This window comes from Brassica oleracea, chromosome C1, assembly GCF_000695525.1.
Source record: "Brassica oleracea var. oleracea cultivar TO1000 chromosome C1, BOL, whole genome shotgun sequence".
Lineage (NCBI taxonomy): Eukaryota > Viridiplantae > Streptophyta > Magnoliopsida > Brassicales > Brassicaceae > Brassica > Brassica oleracea.
In genome coordinates, this window is record NC_027748.1 from 31,202,624 (window position 1) to 31,218,300 (window position 15,677).

The following is a 15,677-nucleotide window of genomic DNA, read 5'->3' on the forward strand; positions in this document are numbered from 1 at the left end:
GTGCTCGTAGTTGTTTTGGTATTGAAAGTGAGGCTCCTTCTAGTACCATGTCCCATTAGCATTAACGAAACATAGCTCTTCTTGACCTTCTAGACATCCAACTTCATTAACCACAACCATTTCCTCTTGTTTATGATCACAAACAAAGTTTACTTTCTCTTGTTTGGCTCTATCTGAAAGAAGCAAATCCATCTTATCTTGTAGAGCCTTCAACTCTCTCCTTGTGTCTTGATCATCTGCTTCACTGCCTCTTTTTCTCCTATCATGCTCATCACTGTAGACTGAATCACTCTGAACCATGTTCTCTACAAGCTCCTCAGTATCTACTTCATTTCTCTCCAAGAAGAAACCATAGCTAGCAGTATCAAGTCGGTTTCTATACTTAGGCAAGACACCTCTGTAGAAAGTACTAAGCAAGCTCTCTTTGGTGAAGCCATGGTGTGGACATTGGTCTAAGTAGCCTCTGAACATCTCATATGCTTCTCCAAAGCCTTCAAGATTCTTCTGTTGAAACCCAGAGACCTCATTCCTAAGCTTGGCAGTCTTTGAAGTAGAGAAGAACTTGTTGAGGAAGGCCTTCTTGCATTCATCCCAAGTGGTGATAGAGTCACTTGAGATGTTCTTCTTCCATGTGTGAGCTTTGTCTCCTAGGGAGAATGGAAATAGTCTCAGCTTGAAAACATCTTCAGAGACACCATTGGTCTTGGACAAACTACAATACTTGTCAAACATGTCCAAATGATCAAGTGGATCCTCCAAAGCAAGACCATGGGACTTGTTGTTCTCTATCATGTTGATCAAGCTGGATTTGATCTCAAAGTTTTTGTTCTCCACAGCTGGTGCTCTAATGCCCATCCTATTCCCATGGATATGAGGCTGATCATAGGTGCCAATAGCTCTAGCTTGGTGCTGATTCCCCTCCATCTCATGCTCAACTCTGTCCAAACGAGCTTTCCTTTCTTCTTCTCTTCTCTTCTTTGCAATCTCCCTTTCAAAAGCTCTAATGTCTTCAACTCCTCAAGTTCATGCACCTGACATTCAAAAGAGCTAGGAGAGAGAATCAGTAACTAGATAAAAGAAAATAAGACTTAGTCCAAGCAAGCACAAAATCTCAATGTCAAAATCAACTTAGAATTGGCAACGGCGCCAAATTTGATATCGACTTTTCAAGGGTCCAAGATTCAAATCAATGTAGTATTTTAGATGTCAATCCATTTCTAAGTGTTTCAGTTCAAAGAGAATTCAGGCTCATACTTAAGCTAAATGCATTCAATGTAATGAAGTGATTTGATTAAGCTAACAAGACTCTAACACAATTAACTAGCAACTTTCAAGCAAATGGATAAAGGAGGAATCATGGGTATAGGAATTTGATTTCAAAAGACTAAGATTCAATCTAAAATGGCAAGGTTTCAATCAACATATTCCCCTAATTCTAGATAACAATTCTAAGCAAGTTCTTTGTCAAGACAAAATCTCATTTACTCTCATTGATCAAAAATCAAATGCCTCTGGTTTGTGGCAATCAAGCAATCATTAAGAACAAATCATTCAACTTTCTAAACTCCCCTAACATCAAATGCCTTTGGTAGGGTAAGCTAAGAGCATTTTGAGTTGGCTCAGACAATTCATCGAACACCATCCGGGCAATGAAATGTCTAGATTTCTAATCTAAAATGGCAAACACTAGATTAGCATTAAGATCACTCAATCAAGCAAAGAAACATATTAATCTACTCTAAACATTCTAGATCATCACTTAATCATCCTAATCTTCCTAACCCATGAATCCAAAAAGAGTATACTCACTAATCTTCATGATTAACCTTAAACCCATAATAGATTCAAGAGAAATCATGTTAAGAAGATGAGATAGACTCAAATTACTCAAGAAATAAATATTAAATTACTAAAGATTCAAACTTTCTCCAAAGTATCAAATGTATTTTCAGAGAAAACAAGATATCCCTCATTTTTAGTTCTAAAATATATATATATATATATATAGGACTTCTAAAAACGAGTGGACCTATTAACAAATCTCAAAAAGGCACATAAAATAAATAAAACTCGACAAACCAAAGTGTGAGAGCGGCTTCGTCATCCAGCTCCGAACACCCGCTCCATGGATCGTGTGAGGCACAGCGACCACTTCAGCCCGCTGCCCGTGACCGCTGCAAGCTCGACGTGTGCGAGCTATGTCTCGTGCCCGCTCCCAATGGTCGCTCCAACGTCCGCTTCCATCCCGCGCGGTGTCACAAACCCGCAACCAGAGGTCGCGTTCGAGCCCACTGAATTCCGAGCGGTGTCTCTAGAGAAAAATGGGTTTCAATTGCATCATTTATAGTGGCGCACACTCAAGAATAGGAGCACGATCATTATGCAAATTTATCTAAGAAAATGAGCAATTCATGCATACAATGCTTGTTCTCATCATTCTACCCCTTTCCTAAGTAGCTTTAAGTTCTACCCTTCTTTTCTTTCTTTCTCAGACCCAAAATACTCTCACTTTCATCTCTCACCCAAAGAACTCTCCTTTCTTTCCTTTGATTTAACCAACTAGGGACTTGTTCTTTTGAATTTAAACTTTAAACTTAGCTCTCTTCTTTTCTTTTCCCCAAACACTTTGATTCTTTTTTTTTTTTTAGGAGGGGGTTCTATTTATATTCTATAGCTTTTATTTTCTAACTTTCTTTGTCCCTAGGAGTTTCTTTACTTTAAGCACTCTTTTGGTTCATTTTTCTCACTCAATCTTTCTAGTTCCCATGATCAAAAGAATTTTAAGCTCACAAACCCAACAACCATCCTAGAGGCTAGCTCAAATGAAGTCCTAATACTAGCCAAAGATGAGAACAACCCATTGTCGCTCCTAATACTCTCAAGATTTTGCACATGACATGCTATCAATAAAAGGCATCACTCAAGCAAAGTAATGTTGGCTTCAAAGAATAGAGAGGGTTAATGGGTATGGAAGTGTCATTTGAGTTAGCAAAGATTGGTACAAAGAGAGAAAGATAACCCAAATGTGTATAATATCCATGATCATGTATGCAAATGGCCATATGCAAGAGAGATTAAGTTCATTAAGCCTTAGTTCATTTGGAGTTGGTTTCAAGAACAATGTCAATCATCAAGCAAGCAACAAGTTTCAAGAAGAGTTTTCAAAGCTCGAAGCTTACAAGCTTTTTCAAGAGATGCTTAAGCTACTTGATATGCTTAGCTAGGATGTCAAATTGAGTTCTAGACATGTGTTCTTTACAAGATTTCTTCCTATGCATGAATGCAATCTAAATGCTTCTAGACTCAATCTTAAAGATGCAAATGATGTAGCTAAATGCTTCTTTTTGTGATTTTCAAGCAAGCAACATGTGTTCTTTACAAGGTTTCTCCCTATGCATGAATGAATCGTCATCTACGGGTTCGAGCGGCTGAGATGTCGGTGTCGTTGAGTCCATGGAGGAGGCCGTTTTATCTCCGTCAGGGTCGGAAACTACAAAAGGATATGATTGGTCGTTAGAATATGGTTAGATATTGTAAAAGCTTGTTTAGAGGGATCTAAAATTAATGAGACCCTGAAACAGCTGATGCATTACGGTGGTGACATGCAGAGTTTCAGAGAGGACAGAGTCGAGTTCTGAAAAGGAGAAATAGATTAAACCTTTCACAGTACCTGGGTATCGACTGGCTTTCGGAAGGCGGCCCTTTCTGCGGGGTGTGGATCTTCAACGGCGACGACCGGAAGTCCCTGCGGCGTTCGTCTGAGAAACCATAGAAATCAAAATTAAAGTCGATGTTGAGCTGCTGCAGTGAATCGGAGCTCAAAGGTGCTAAAGTCGTCACGAGAGCTCCGAAGGAGACAAAATTTTTCGACTTTTAGGTTTAGCAGAATAATTCGCGTGAGTCTTGGGAATCGCGACAGACTCTCTCCCGTGAGAACGTTTCAGGGGCAAGCTCGCAATTTATGAGACAGAAGAGGGTGCTTTGGGTCTTTGCTGGATGAGTTGTATAGGGTCAAAAAGCGACGCGACCCAAACTGATAATAAAAATTAAAGCGGACCCAAAGCCCAAAATAAAAACTTCCGTGCGACCCACTTTGCCAATATTTTTGTCTAATAATAGTTGTCTAATTTCAAACACTAAGAGCATCTTCAAAAAACACTCTATAACTTTAAATATAAATTTTTTTGCTTTATAAAAAGAAATTTTAAAACTTCAAATTTGAAATGTGAAAAATGAAACTCTGTATTTGAAGTTTGACTATTCAAAATTTCAAATTTGTAGTTTCAAATTTTTGTTTGCATTGGTCCCTACAATTCACATCACATTTATGATTCTAAAATATTTTATTGTATATCGTTTTACTCCTTATAAATTTAAGTTTTACACATAAAATTAAATAATACTTTAAAATAAGATTTAAAATATTTAAAACTATATTTAGACAACAACAATATACAAAAAAAAACTTAACAAAAAAAACTTTTAAAAAATTACACGAAGACATAACTATTACATGAATTTAAATATTTCAACAACACTAATAGTCAGATAAATTTGTTCTCCAAAATATTGTCAAAACAAATTTTGTGTAACCAAAGATGGGTGTTGTTGTTATTTTTGATGTCTTTATCGTACGATTCTCTCTTGTTCAGATCGAATGTAAGTATTAATATCATCGATAAAAGTTAAGTCTATTAGCAATATTTCTTTTTATTTTTTTTCATAACTAATGTGTTTACAAGTATTAATATCACTCGTTTTCAATAAGTTTTAGCTCGTAATCTGTAAATTAAAAGTAAATTGAGTCATTTTTACTTTAAAATGCACTAGATGATCATATATTGATTACGAAAATAGTTTTATGGAATATTATGGTATTTTTCTTAAATTTAATATTAATTATGTTATTTCTATTTAAAATATTTATATTTTAATATAAAATTTTACTAATTAATTTGTTATAATATTTTTATATATGTGCTAGTAAAAGTTTAATGAATTTAAATTAATATGACAAATATAAAGACCATAGTATAAAATACAAATAGTTTTAAAATTTTGTTTTTGGAGAACAATACCTTAAAACTTCAAATAAAGAATTTTAGAAATTTCAAAATAGAGTGTATTTTTGGAGATGCTCTTAATGTCTTTTATACCAAAGGATAAAATATTTAGTGCTTAACTTATAAGTAAACTAGTGGTATTCCGGCGCGCATCGTATGTTTTATTTTCTAGTAAATTTAAAATAATTTTTATATGTTTTAATAGTGGTTAATGACAGTAGTATAAGTGGTTTTTACTGATTAATTCAATAAAATATAATAAATAGTTAATAGTTGCACCGATGTAAATATAATTGAATTTAAAACATAAAACAAAGTTAAAGTTCAAAAAAAAAAAATGTAAATGCATGTGTTGTTTTGAAGAACGAAGATAATAAATTCGTTCATCGTCTTAAAATAATAACAATTTTCGCATGCTTTGTCAATGTCGTGGATGTGCTAATTTCTCATCGTCTATTTCCGAATCTAGTAAGTGAATTATTAATCATGGTCTAGTATTGATTGGATCTAAATTGACTATTTTTCCAAGATAATTTATCTAGATATTATACTTATATAAAGGTAAAGACCATTACATAATCTAAGTATTACACAAATTTCTTTTACAACATTTTTCCAAAAATAAAATTATAATGGTAGGACCAAGGAAGCTGTTGCATATAAGTGAAGGTATTAGAATAATAAACCCGAATTTCAATTGAAATAAACAAACTTAATCATTTGCTTATATAAGTAACAATATATAGTCGCATCTCTTGTTAATCTGGTTTGGTTCGAAAACTATTGTAGCTTTTGTTGCTTTCATACTCCATGCAATGTTTTTAATAAAACTTTACAGAAGATATTTCTTACATCTTATCAGTTAGAATATCATATGAAATGATACTCATACCTAGAGTATTTCTATTTTTGTTTGTATGGACTGTCGTAGTTTTTGTGACTCTGATAATTTAGTTGATCATGTACGTTTATTCTATATTAATACTTTTTTGTGAATAGGTTTTCTATTTCAAACTTATCCTCTTCACAATTTGTCATGCGAGGTCATGATTTGTTTAAGGCAAGTTGCCTTATTTCATTTGAACTAAAAGAAAGACGTTTAGTAAATAACTTTAGTTAATAGTCAAAACATCAACCACTACATTGGGTTTAATATAAAATAGATTAAGTTGTTAAAGCTTTTTGCGATAAGAAAATCAAAAGAAATGTTGCGTAAATAACTTGCGTTAATAGTCAAAACATCCACAGCTGTATCGGGTTTAATAAAAAATAGATAAGAGTTGCTAAAGCTTTGTCCGATAAGAAAATAAAAAGAAGACATAACAACAGAAGAAAATTTAGTGGGGATGAGTGTTTTTTGACGTGGAGCTGTGCCATACGTGCCTTCTCTCCATTCTCATTTAGACCATCAACCGGTTTGGTTGATGCAAGACGACCGCCTCCAGGTACCACAGATGAGGATGGTTGATGGTTGGCATTTGTACTCTCTCTGACTTCTCCTGACACACCATCTGGTAGCTCAACATCAGTGTTATTGTCACCATCAGAGATACCATCAGAGATACCTTGGATGCTACTGGATTCTCTCCAGGTATAGAGCACCATCAGCACTATGGTCACCACCCTGTGCAGAATGCAGTAATGATCATAAATATATTCTTTAGGGAAAAAGATATATTAAGACAGTATGAGGTACCAACATCTCTCTGGAGATTCTTTTCACATTTAGAATAACCTATGTAACACCATCATTTTCTATCTGGATGCCAGTCCCTGGAGATAAAAAACCTTTAACATCTACTCAGGATCTCAGAATTGATCAAAAGAACAATACTTTGATCTACCGCATTGCAACAAACATCAACAAAGTTCCTTTCAATCAGTCACTTTAGCAGTGCAGAGACTCAACTATCTGTCATCAGTAAGAGGACTATATCAAATTATAAAGTTTGGTTAGCAAGGAAAGACGATTAGTCAAAAAGATAGTATCTAAGTTAATTTTTAGTTATGTTTTTTTTTTTTGCTTTAAACGTTACCTATTCAGTTGAACTCCATGTTTATTGGACCTTCTGGGTATGTATTCACATAATCAACCTCCCTCTTCTTCCCTATGAAGCCTGGTTCTTTTATTTCATCATCACGAAATTTTACATCTGTACCAAGATCTTGCACTTGCACTTGCACTTTTCGCTTGTAATCTATATCATCTATAGTTTCCTCATAGAAAAGACCACGTAGACAATCTACACTGAAATGAACCAAATCTAAATTTGTATGTTAAATGAAAATCCATAATACGATCTTGACGGTAATTCAATTTAGTTTTTATGAGCTCGTACATGGCAGAAATGAGTTGTGGATAAGTTATATATTTGAGATATTTGAACTGCTTATGAATGGTGAAAAGAAACTATTGTAAAACCAACACTAAGGAACTACATAAGAATGGGATCATGTGCTAATCGTTCAATGATGTGAAACCTCTTTAGCGAAAAGATCATTGTTCTGCTGAATGATTCTGAAGCAAAACCAAAAAAGGATCATAGAAAAATCACTCAAGAGCTGGGATTGCCAAAACCAAAGCATCATATAGTCTGAATCCAAGATTTTGCAGACACAACATTTCAAATCTGCATTCGTGATCATGAATAGCAAACATAAACTGAGGAGGAAAGCTATGATTCAGACACTCGGAAACTGTTGTTACTCTGGGTTACCTCGAACTCGCACATCGTGTACACAGAGCCTTCACTGAAACGCTCTATGAAGATGCTGAGAAGGTTAACACTCACGGATCCTTCCATAAGCGTTGACTGTTGCAGACAAACAAATGAAAAATAACAGTCTCTGTAAAACTGGTTTTGGTCAAAAGGGTTAACACAAAATGGGAGTGATTACCTGCTCGTCGATCAGTAGCATGTCCACACCCATAAGTTTACTGCCTCTCTTCACGTTTGGAGCCTCCCAAAACCTCAAAAGACGGACCTCGGCTGTGGTTGAACATCGACAAGCTTTAATATCAGCAAGCAGGGTGAAGGAATTCGCCATTGCCAGAGCTGATAGTTTGAAGAAAAAAAAATGATACTTATAGTTTTCGTAGATAAGACGGCCTTTCTCGATGCAAGGATGCCACTTTATAGAAGAGATTTAGCCTGTTACATACGAAGAGTCTGAGCTTGATTAAATGCTGCGTAGTGGGGCGAGTGGGATGAAGCATGTTAATGCTCGGATTGAAGAACAAAATTAAAGGAAACCCAAGGCGTTTCAGGATCTTCTTCATTAGAGGCGGCTTCATCTAGACGACATTCAGACCTAGGAGCTTCTACTTTCTACAAAATCAGACGACATATCTGGGCCTGGAGATAATCAATCACACACATAAAAACCCAAATCACAGAACCTATTCATAAGAAAACGATATGTGCACAAGAAGCCTAAATGAAAGAAACAGAAGGCCCAATCAGAGAATGCAAAGAGAAAGAGGAAAAATGAGTTTTGTAACTTTTTTTTAGGTGACAGGTGTCACAAATTACCCTATGCATTTTTATGACGTGGCAAAAAGAGGTGGGAGAAAACTTTGTTTTATTATTATAGATAGATAGATAGATAGATAGATGCGTAGTGTATTTAGCTTAGTGCTTGTTAGAACATCTCCAAAAGACACTCTATAACTTTAAATATAAAATTTTTTGTTCTCCAAAACAGAACTTTCAAACTTCATATTTGAAGCTTTAAGAAGAAAAACTCTATATTTGAAGTTTCACTATCCAAAACTTTAAATTTCAAGTTTCATATTTTTGTTTGCATTTTGATTCCTACAATTACACTTCACAATTATGATTTCTAAATATTTTCTTCTCAAACGTTTTAATCCTTAAAATTTTTATATCTCAAAAATATTTCAATTTTTTTTAAGAAAATTAAGTAAAACTTAAAAATAAGATTTAAAATATTTTAAAACAAAATTTTGACAACAACAATATACAAAAGAAACTTAACAAAACTGTTATTTTTAAAATTACATGAATACATAACTATTACACAAATTTAAATATTACAACAATACTAATAGTCAGGTAAAATTACATGAATACATAACTGTTTAACCGAAGATGGTTGTTGTTGTTGCTGTTTATAATATCTTTTTGGTATAATTCTTTCTTATTTAGATCAAATATATTCACTAGTATTAATATCATCGATAGAAGTTAAGTCTTTTAGCAATATTTTATTTTTTGTTCAGATCTAATGTATTTACAAGTATTAATATCACCTGATTTGAACAATTTTTAGCTCGTAATCTACAAATTAAAAATAAAGAGAGTCGTTTTTTACTTCGAAATGCACTAGTTAATCATATATGCAATACATAAATAATTTTAAGGAAAAATTGGTATGTTACTGAATTTTAATATTAATAATGTATTTCTTTTCAAAGTTTTATATTTTAATGTAACACTAGATTTTGTCCCGCGCATAGAAAGCACGGGTTTGTTTGTTTTTCATTTATTGATCGAAAACTGATTTATAAACTACCATTATTTTTGTTTATAACCATAACAATTGAAATTTTAGATTTTTATCATTTGTTTTTTTTTTCTCTTCAAAATATGGTATTTGTTCGAAATATGGTAGTTGTTCTATAATAATGTAGTTTTAAGATTTGTTTTCATATCCGACCTAGATTCATGGTTCAACCTATAGATCCGATACATTGTATATAATCCGGTTCGGATTTAATAAAAAAATCATTAATTAAAAATCTGATATAACCCGGTAAAAAGCCAAAAACTCACTATTAACCTGCGATCTGATACCATTGATCCGATAAACACACAAAATATATGATAGTATTTATTTTTGTTATCAACAATACAGACTCATACTGACTCTGTAAACCAATCCGAATGATCTGCATCCATGTGAACGACAAATGACGGTTGCTTCCTAACACTGCGTGCTAGTCTATCCGCTTTTGAATTTTGCGTCTTTGGTACATAGATAATCTCTGATCTGTAGTATTTTTTTAAAAAATTGATTAAATTACTTATATATTTTTTTAATATTACATAAATTAGTGATTCCTTAGAATTTGATGAAATTTTATTATGTTATCCAAATAAAAAATCATAATATAAAAACACTTATTGATATGACAATATTAGTTTATTTTCGTTATTAATAACCTATAATAAGTTTGTGTTTTTATTTTAGAATTAAAAATTTATTTTAAGATAGTTTTTAAAATATTATTTAACACTCGTAATTGTCATATCAATATTATGTATAAAATAACATTATACATTGAAAATGTTATTCAAATATATATATGATATATGGTGTAGCATATATGATTTTTGTTTGTATTGGAAATCTGTATAATATTCAAATGATCTATTTTGAATTTTGATACGTATATTTAAGAAAATAATATTTTCATGTTTGTTAATTTATTTATAGTTCATAATATATTTATACTTATATTAAATTTAAAGTTAGTATATCTTTTAAATATATATAGGCCCATTATTTATAGGTCCAAAACCAAAAGACTTAAATGACATTAATGAATTTTATTAATTCCTCGTAAAAATTAAGGGTATTTTTGAGAAAAATGTAATTTTAATTAATGATGTAATTTGAGAATGATCCTCTTTTAATTTGTAATATTTTTATATGTGTGCTAGTTATTTACAGAAGTTTGATGAATTTAAACTAATTATGACAAATATAAGGACAATAGTATAAAATATAAATAGTTTTGAAGTTAAGTTTAAAGTTTTGCTTTTGGAGAAAAACACATTTAAACTTCAGATCTAGAGTTTGGGAAACTTCAAAACATAGTGTCTTTTTGGAAATACTCTGCGAAGTCTATTACTGTAAACATGACACAAAGCTTACAAAGTTCATGGTTATATTAATAAACATTATGTAAACATAACTCTATAATATTATCTGAAAAATTAATTTCATATGTGTTGGTCTCATGTTAATTTTTACAATAGTTATTATAATAATAACTTTAACTTTAATATATTAAATTAAACACTAAAATGCAATTATTAATAGTTTATTTAAATTTATTTTATGTTAATAATTGTTTCCAAACTAATTTACTATCAAAAATAAATATCTTTTATATAAATATATATAGCATTTTATATTTATAATATAGAATTTAGAAAAACAAATTCCCTATATATAAATAAAAGGAATTTAAAACAAAAATGCAATATTTTAAATATTAAAAACATTATATATAAAAATTTATATCAAAGCATGTAATTTAATAAAAACAAGTTTATTTATAAATAAAAAGGAATAGAGTGTAAAAATAATAATATATTTATTATAAAATATAGCAATTTTTATATTTAAAACATTCAACTTCAGAAGATGAATTATTTATATATATCAAAAAGGATATATACTTAAAATAAAAATATATAACAATTTTTCTTATATTTTAACACATTGTTTAATCAAAAATAATTTCCTTTCGAATTTTCAAATTCATAAAAAATATATGTTTTTCCTAAATCACGTTGGTTTAATCAACTTTTTATCACATTAAAAATTCTAATATTTCATTAATAAAATAAATTTGTTATTTAGAAATTTTTTCACATTTGTTAGAAACATTTTGTTATTTAGAAATTTGCTCACGTTTGTTAGAAACATTTTGTTGTAGGATATTTTTGTTATAAAAAATATTTACAATTTTCACGTTAATAAAACATCTTAATTACTATTTCTCGTGAGCAACATAAATATATTCACTTAATACTCTGCTAACTAATTCATTCATCTTAATTACTATTTATAATCAATTTTTAATTTCCAAGTCAACAATTTTTAATTTTAATTACAAATTCTCAATCCTAATAATATATAGATATTCATATCTCTATACAAATTAATAGCTGATTTTTATTCAAGTCTTAACGCTCAACATAATATTTCAATATCTAAGATTTTACCGTGTTCATAAAAATGTCATATTTTTGTAGAAATCACACTCATCGTCTTCATTAAAGAAATTCATTCATCTTTTTTTTCTGTAAGCTCAAAAGGTTAAACTCGAATCTATTAAAGAGACAGACCTAACCTCCGGGCGGAGAAAATAATAAAGTGACTGAGTAAATAAAGAAAACTACAAACAATTATGTGGACTACACATGTTTTCCAAGTACTCGTTAAAAAATGTAATAGAGTCTCTTAAAAGGTTTTAATAAATCTTATGTTTTTTACTCTGCCAGAAACAAAAAAAATTAATTTAGAATGTGGTACATACAATTTTCCAATTAGTGTTGTATTCACAAAAGAAAACCAAATATATTATTTACAACGAAGTTTTCTAAAACATTAAATATTTTTAATTGAATTTACGTTTATGTATTTTTGAAAAACATTTTAGTGTTTTAGATTAACACTTTGTCTATTTTTTGTAACAGTACAACAACTTTGATTATAATAATTAATTTTCACTTCAATTGATAAATTTTTAACGTAAGTTACTATTTTAAATAATGCATTTTAAGATAGGTCTTAAGCAAACAAAAATTCAGTTTTGGAATTTTATTATTTTATAATTTAATGTGATTTGTGTATTTTCCAAATTTCGCAAACCCCAATAATAAACCAAAATAAATAAAATACAAAAGTATAGTTAAAATAACCATGATAAGAAACTAAATGAACCAAATTAAAATCAAAATATAATCTTAGAAACAATATCATAGCAACGTTGAAAATTTTGCAAAATCATATACGATAGAACATCACAATTTCCGTGATAATTTCCTACACCGTTTGCTAAAAACGCATTGTATATAAACATGACCGGCTCAACATTGTTACGGGTCCTAGGACAAATTTTTTTTTTTTTTACTTTTTAAAATTTATATATAGATAATGTTTAAAATATTTCTAAAATTTAATCACTAATATTTTGTATATTTGTAATGAAAATAAAACTATATACATATCAAATAATTTTGGACTTTTTTCAATTATATTTATTATTTTTTATATATAAATATATAGATTTATAAGAAATTAGACCCCTTAATTATTATTATACGGAGGGACAAGAGCTTGGATCCGGGGCGGTCGCACCACTTCTCCCCTTTGTGAGCCGGCCTGTATTTAAATATTTAGACATGCTACTATCAGGGCATACTCAAACATTAGTTTCCGTGATAATTTCCAACACAATTATAAAACCGTAAATACTCCTCAAATTGGAGGACATGATTGCCAAAGATGATTTAAAAAATATCTCTGTCAATAACTTTTGTGTTAGTTTTTTTTTATCGTCACTATTGTGTTAGTTGATGTAACAAAACTTTATTATGGTGTGACACCTTTTTATGGCATTGTAAATGAAACTGATAGTATTAACTTTTTTTCGTTTCTTTTGAAACATTGAGTCTTAGCTTAGACCATTTCCAAAAAATTCCCCTGCTTAACCAAGTGGTAGTCTAATGGCAATCACTTGAGGCTTAGTGTATATCTACATCAGTCATGGATTCGATTCTTCCTACAAACTAAATTATCATTACTTGGTCAGTTTGGGTTTGGGCTGCGGCACAAGTGGTTTACATGGTAGGATATAACAGATGATTGGTCCACCCCCTAACATTAGTCGGAAGGTATTCCAAACTCGGTCAGGCAGTGTGGTACGTTTTCGGGATAGTCCACTTTGTAGCACTAAGTGCGTTCCTCCCGGGACCGACCGGATCAGCCGATAGGGATTATCAAAATTTTTTTTTTTGTAAAATTCTATATTTGAAATTTCAAGATGTCATTTTCTAAAAATACAACTTCAAATTTAACTTCAAAATTATTTGTATTTTATACTATGATCCTCATATTTGTCATAATTAATATAAATTTATAAGACTTTTATAACTAACTAGCACATATATAAAATATTACAGTAATATTAATTAGTAAAATCTTACACTAAAATATAAAATTATTAATATAAATACATAATTAATATTAAATTACAAGAAAAAAACACATTATTCCATAAAATTATTTGCGTAATGCTCTATCTTCGGTTACACAAAATCTGATTGGACAATATTTTAGAAGTTCCAGAGAAAATTTACTAGATCATTAGTGTTATTATAATATTTAAATTTGTGTAATAATTATGCCTTCATGTATCTTTTTTTTTAAAAAATTAAAGTTTCTTTTGTAATATTTTTGTTTTCTAATTCTTGTTTAAAAATATTATAAATCTTATTTTAAAGCTTTTATTTAATTCAATGTGTAATATTTAAATTTATAAAAAATACATTTTGAAATATTTATGATATAAAATATTTGTAAAGATTAAAACGATAAATGAGAAAATACTTAATAATCATAAATGTGATGTGTAATTAATTATAAGGACAAAAATGCAAATAAAAAGATAAAACTTCAAATTTGGAGTTTCGAGTAGTGAAACTTCAAAATGAATATGAATTTTCACTCTTTAAAACTCTAAATTTGAAGTTTTGAAGTTTCTTTTTGGAGGAAAAAAAACTTTATATTTGGAGTTATAGAGTTTTTTTTGAGATGTTTTTAGTTACTCAACATAATGATCATAGTTATATTTGGTTGCAAGTTCTTGTTTTTAAGGTTTTTTTACAAGCTCACTCGCAAGAAATACAAGAGCGAGTCAGTCGTTACTACATTCAGAGATAGAAGCTCTCATATGAATGCATGAGGAATCTCAGACAGTTATTTCTTACATTTGCAACGAATTATTCTCAGTTGGTGAAGATGGTTTCGGAACCAGAGGATGACTAACCTTTGCAAGTTATTTGGAAGACATAACATTTTTGAAGAGAAGTTTCAACAGCTCAAAGATCATTCATATACCACGGACACAAAACTCAAGGGCGGACAGTCTCGCATGTAGTGCAACCAAACAACCGTCTTTTATCATTCATATGGATGCAGAGTTACCGGTGTGGTTTTCAGAATTCACGTGAGGCTGCCCGTGTTGCTGACAAGAAAAAAATATATATATACAAGCTCACTCATTAACGTCTTTAAAGATTTTGGGCTTTTATGAGAATTTATTTCTTCAGCTTTTAGGTACGGTCCAAATCCAATCAAAGAGAGTTTCATTCGATATAATTTTTATCTACTGAGCCTTGGTTTTTTTTTTTTTTTGTTCACTTAAAATTTTATTTGACCGGGTTTGTGATGCCGGACTTTTCAAGGGTCCAAGATCAAATCAATGTAGTATAAAAGATTGTCGAACCAATCCTAAGTGATTCTAAAGCAAAGGGAATGCAAGTTCATGCTTAAGCTAAGTGCGATCCGGTTTTAAAGATGATATGAATTAAGAACTAATAAGCTAATGCAATAAAGTAATTATCTTTCTTTCTCAATTTGAAGCAAGAGGACTCATGGGGCTATGCATTTGATTTCGGGTGATGTAGATCCAATTTAATGGTGGCAAGGTATCAATCAAACACTTTCCTTATGCCTAGACACTAAGCTAAACAAGCTCTATCTCTAGATGAATATTCTTTTGGTAAAGCAACTCAAGCATCTAATCTCTTAGGTTGAATGTTACTAAAGCAAACATGGAGAACAAGTCCAATA